This window comes from Saccopteryx bilineata, chromosome 12 (assembly GCF_036850765.1).
Source record: "Saccopteryx bilineata isolate mSacBil1 chromosome 12, mSacBil1_pri_phased_curated, whole genome shotgun sequence".
NCBI classification, from domain to species: domain Eukaryota; kingdom Metazoa; phylum Chordata; class Mammalia; order Chiroptera; family Emballonuridae; genus Saccopteryx; species Saccopteryx bilineata.
Window position 1 is genome coordinate 13,202,566 of NC_089501.1, and position 6,000 is coordinate 13,208,565.

Consider the following 6,000-nt stretch of genomic DNA (forward strand, 5'->3'; position numbering starts at 1 on the left):
GCCATTGATCCATCTTCTCTCAGTTTCTATAGTCTTGTTCTATTCTCTTTCCATTCATTCCACAAATAATTTGTGAGCACCCAGTAAGGACTAGGCACTGTTCTGGTGCTTGGAATCCTACATTAGCAAATAAAATTAAGAATCTACCTTCTTGGTGCTGATATGCAGGGATGGGACTGACAAATTAGCATAATTTATAAGTAAATGATATAATCTATTAAATGATAATAGGTGCTATGGTAGGAAGAGCAGGATAAGGAGACTGAGAGGGGAGGGTATAATATTAAATAGGGTATTTAAGGTAGGCTCTGTTAACGTCTCCGCTCCCATTCTCGTTTTTGTTTTTGACATCGTTTTAATGTCAATTTTTAAAATTGAATTTATTGGGGTGACACTAATTTGGAAACCATACAGGTTTCAATTGTACAACTCAAATAAAACATCATCTGCACAATGCATCGGGTGCCCATTGCCCCAAGCAGAGTCTTTTTTCATCCCCATTTCCCCCCTCTTTGCCTACCTTTACCTGCTCTCTTCCCCCTTTCCCACTGACGATCAACACATGGTTGTCTGTGTCTATGTGTTATGTGTAGATGTTTTGGGGCTAGTCCCTTCACCTTCTTTTGTGCAGTCCCCCAACCCCCTCTGTTCTGACAGCAGTGTGGAGCCATTGAAGAATTTTTATTTTTCTTTCACTTTTTTTTTTGTATTTTTCTGAAGCTGGAAATGGGGAGAGACAGTCAGACAGACTCCCGCATGCGCCCAACCGGGATCCACCCGGCACGCCCACCAGGGGCGATGCTCTGCCCACCAGGGGGTGATGCTCTGCCCCTCCGGAGCGTCGCTCTGCCGCGACCAGAGCCACTCTAGCGCCTGGGGTAGAGGCCAAGGAGCCATCCCCAGTGCCCGGGCCATCTTTGCTCCAATGGAACCTTGGCTGTGGGAGAGGAAGAGAGAGACAGAGAGGAAGGGGGGGGGAGAAGCAAATGGGCGCTTCTCCTATGTGCCCTGGCCGGGAATCGAACCCGGGTCCCCCGCACGCCAGGCCGACGCTCTACCGCTGAGCCAACCGGCCAGGGCCTTTCTTTCACTTTTTTATTGACTTTATTGTGGTAAAAATTGGTTAATAAAATTATATAGGTCTCAGGTGTAGAATTCTCTAATACATCATCTTTATATTGTATTGTGTTCCATATGTCCATGCTTCTGTTTCTATATTGTTCGTCAATTTTGTTCGTTAGATTCCACATGTGAGTGATATCATATGGTACTAGTCTTCCTCTGATTTAGCATAATAATCTCCAGGTCCATCCATGGTATTGCAAAACGTAAGATTTCCTTCTTTTTCACAGCCACCTCCTATTCCATTGTGTAGATGTACCACAGCTCTTTTATCTACTCGTCCACTGATGGACACTTGGGCTGTTTCTAGATCTTGGCTATTGTAAATAATGGTGCAGTGAACATAGGGGTGCCTATATGGGGTTTTAGGGGAGAACAAATAAAATTTCTATACCAGATCTTATATTTAACTGGAAGCCCCACATCACTTATCAGGTGAGTTGACAAATTAAAAGAATGACAATAACACCTATTTACTGAACACCTACTATGTGCCACATACTGTTCTAGGAACTGAAGATTTGGTAGGAAACAAGAACAAAATAAGGCCTGGTCCTCATGTTTATGTTCTGATGTTGGGAGGGGGGGCAAGTAACAACAAAAATATATTATGCCAAGTAGTGAATAGGTATGTAGAAAAAAACAAGGAAGGGGTATGTAAAGTGCTATTGAGCTGATACTATCCTATAAACAGTGCTTTCAGATTTGATAATAAATGAACAGGCACTTGGAATAAATGAGGGCATGAATCCATAGGGGTATCTAGGAAAAGGAGAGTGTTCCAGGCAGAGAGAACAGTAATTGCAAAAGCCTTGAAATCAATATGTGTTTCAGGAATAGGAGGCCATTGTGGCTGGTGCAGATGGGCAAGAGAATGGTGGGAAGCAAAATTTGGTTGTACAAGTCCTCACAGGTTGTAGCAACGACTTGGATTTTTATTTGGGAAGTCTGCTGAGAGAATGGATCATAGTTAACAAAGATGCTGTGAGTGTAGGAGGAACAAGTTTGTGGAGGTGAGTCCCGGAACTGGTACATTCTCTAAACATCCAAGGGGATGTATAAGCGTGGACTCCATGAGAGAGTCTGGCAGAAAATATAATTGGTGGTGTCTTCTTAAAGGTTAAACGGAAAAGCACTAGCTGTGTAAGAAAAGAAATGCATTGTGGGTAAATGGAATAGCATAAAAATCCCCAACCAAGTCTCATTAAAGAATTCACCCAAATTAGTGTGCTGGTGTGTAATGCAAAATGGTTGAAGATGAAACTGAAAGGGAATACAAGGAGGACATTGTGCAGGACTTTGTATGGCATATTAAAAATTTTGGACTTTATTCTTCAGTGAGGAATCAACCTTTTTTTGTGTGTGTGCCTCAGCATAACTGAGGGGTACAACACACACCCATTGCTGAACCAGCATAGCGGCAATTTTCACGAGGTGGCTTATGTAGGTGGGAGTCACAGTGACCAGGGTGAAGGGAGGTGATGATATCACACATCTGTGTGTGTGGTTTTGAAAAATCATTGAGGTGGTTCTGATATGCCCATTTTCTGTACATTCATTCTAGTTGGAAATCACTATAAGCAGTGTGGAGCCATTGAAGAATTTTCATTTTTCTTTCACTTTTTTTATTGACTTTATTGTGGTAAAAATTGGTTAATAAAATTGTATAGGTTTCAGGTGTACAATTCTCTAATACATCATCTTTATATTGTATTGTGTGTTCCCACCCCTTTTCCCTCTTCTACCTTCCCCCTCCTTTCCCACTGGTCTTCACCACACCGTTGTCTATGTCTGTGTCTGTGTCTGTGTTTCTGTTTTTGTTGTTCTTTGCCTAATTCCTTTACCTTTTTCTCCCAGCCCTCTCAAACCCTCTCTGACAGGATTTTCTTTGAAAATATTTACATTTGCATTTTAGAAAGACAGCTTTAGTTTCAACATGGAGGGTGGACACAATGGAAAAGAGATTAGGAAGCCATTTTCATAATCTAAGTAAGAGATAACCAGCTTCTTAACCAAGTCTAGAGAGGGAATATCTAAGGCCTAGCTCATAGGTAAAACATGTGACCAAAGGATTGTATATTTTGTGGGAATATTGGTCAAAAGATTATAAACCTAAGGAATCTCAGGATGTATGTGTCTCTGAGTCCCATTTACTGTGGAAGAACATGCTGTGTTCCATGGCTCTGCCCCAATTACCCTGAATTTACCTTAATAAATTTAAGAGATTGTACCAACCTTCCTATCATTTTTATTTTCAGTCTGTCTGTTTCCACTGGACTTCACCTACACTGGTGTGGCACGAGGTACGGTGTGTGATGGCGGTGGTGGAAAACAAGCCTGGAGAGGTGGACAGGGCATTGGAGGGAATGTCCTTCCTCATACCCTCCATTTAATTCTTTTTAAATTATTTAGACAATTAAATTTAACAGGGTGACATTAGTCAATCAGAGTATATAGATTTAGAGAAAACATCTCCATATCATTTGGACAATCGATTATATTGTATACCCATCACCCAAAGTCAGATCATCTTCTTTCACCCTACATTTTGTTTCCCTTTAAGCCCCTCTCCTTCTATCCCTACCCTCTCCTCCCTTTCCCTCTCCTAATAACCACTGCACCCCTGTCTATGTCCATGAGTCTCAATTTTGTGCCCCATGTATGTATGGAATCATACAGTTCTTAGCTTTCTCTGATTTACTTATTTCACTCAGTATAGTATTATCAAGGTCCATCCATGTTGTTGTAAATGATCCGATGTCATCATTTCTCATGGCTGAGTAGTATTCCATAGTGTATATGTACCACATCTTTATCCAGTCTTCTATTGAAGGGCATTTTGGCTGTTTCCATGTCTTGGCCACCGTGAACAATGCTGCTATGAACATGGGGATGCAAGTGTCTTTACGTACCCATGTTTTCAAGTTTTGTGGGTATATACCCAGTAGAGGTATTACTGGGTCATATGGTAGTTCTATTCTTAATTTTTTGAGGAACCACCATACTTTCTTCCATAATGGTTGCACTAACTTACATTCCCACCAGTAGTAAATGAGGGTTCCTTTTTCTCCACAGCCTCTCCAGCACTTGTTAAAGAATTACCTGTTTTATTGATAATAGCCAATCTAACAGGTGTGAGGGGTATCTCATTGTAGTTTTGATTTGCATTTCTTGAATAGTTAGTGATGATGAGCATTTTTTCATATATCTGTTGACCATTTGTATTTCTTTTTGAGAGAAGTGTCTGTTCATGTCCTCTTCCCATTTTTTTTTTTTTTTATATACAGAGACAGAGAGAGAGTTAGAGAGAGGGATAGATAGGGACAGACAGACAGGAACAGAGAGAGATGAGAAGCATCAATCATCAGTTTTTTGTTGTGACACCTACTTGTTCATTGATTGCTTTCTCATATGTGCCTTGACCGTGGGCCGTCAGCAGACCTAGTAACCCCTTGCTCAAGCCAGCGACTTTGGGTACAAGCTGGTGAGCTTTGCTCAAACCAGATGAGCCCGTGCTCAAGCTGGTGACCTTGGGGTCTCGAACCTGGGTCCTCCACATCCCAGTCTGATGCTCTATCCACTGCGCCACCACCTGGTCAGGCCCATTTTTTATTGGATTGTTTGTTTGTTGCTAAGTTTTGTGAGTTCTTTATATATTTTGGATATTAGTCCCTTATCTGAGCTGTTGTTTGAAAATATCATCTCCCATTTAGTTGGTTGCCTATTTTTCTTGTTGACAGTTTCTTTTGCTGTGCAGAAGCTTCTTAGTCTGATGTAGTCCCATTCATTTATCTTTGCCTTTACTTCCCTTGCCTTTGGAATCAAATTCATAAAATGTTCTTTATGGCAAAGGTCCATGAGTTTAGTAACTATGTTTTCTTCTATATAATTTATTGTTTCAGATCTTATATTTAGTTCTTTGATCCATTTTGAATTAATTTTTGTGCAAGGAGATAAACTATAGTCAAGTTTCATTCTTTTGTATGTGGCTTTCCAATTTTCCCAGCACCATTTATGGAAGAGGCTTTCTTTTCTTCATTGTATGTTTTTGATTCCTTTATCAAAGATGACTTGACCATATATATGTGGTTTTATTTCTGGGCTCTCTATTCTGTTCCATTGGTCTGTGTGTCTATTTTTCTGCCAGTACCATGCTGTTTTGATTATTGTGGCTCTGTAGTATAGTTTGAAGTCAGGTATTGTAATGCCTCCAGCTTCGTTCCAAACCCCTTAGGATTACTTTGGTTATTTGAGGTTTTTATGGTTCCATTTAAGCCTGATAATTTTTTGTTCCATTTATTTAAAAAATGACATTGGAATTTTAATGGGAGTTGCATTAAATTTGTATATTTCTTTGGGTAGTATGACCATTTTAACTATATTCTTCCTATCCATGAACAAGAAATATTTTTTTATTTCAATGTGTCTTTTTCATTTTTCTTTAATAATGCTTTGTAGTTTTCAGTATATAGGTCCTTTACATTCTTTATTATGTTTATTCCTAGGAATTTTTGTTGTTGTTGCTACTGTAAAAGGGATTTTTTTTTTAGTTCTTTTTCTGAGGTTTCATTGTTAGCATATAAGAAAGCAATAGACTTCTGTATATTAATTTTGTATCTTGCAACCTTACTTGTATTGGTTTATTGTTTCTAATAGCTTTTCTATGGAGACTTTGGGGTTTTCTATATACAGGACCATGTCATCTGCAAAAAGTAAAACCTTTACTTCTTCTTTTCCAATATGAATGCCTTTTATTTCTTTCTCTTCTCTGATTGCTCTGGCTAGAACTTCCAGCACTATGTTGAATAGGAGTGGGCAACCTTGTCTTGTTCCTGATTTTAGAGGAAAAGTTTTCAGTTTTTTACCATTTAGGATGAT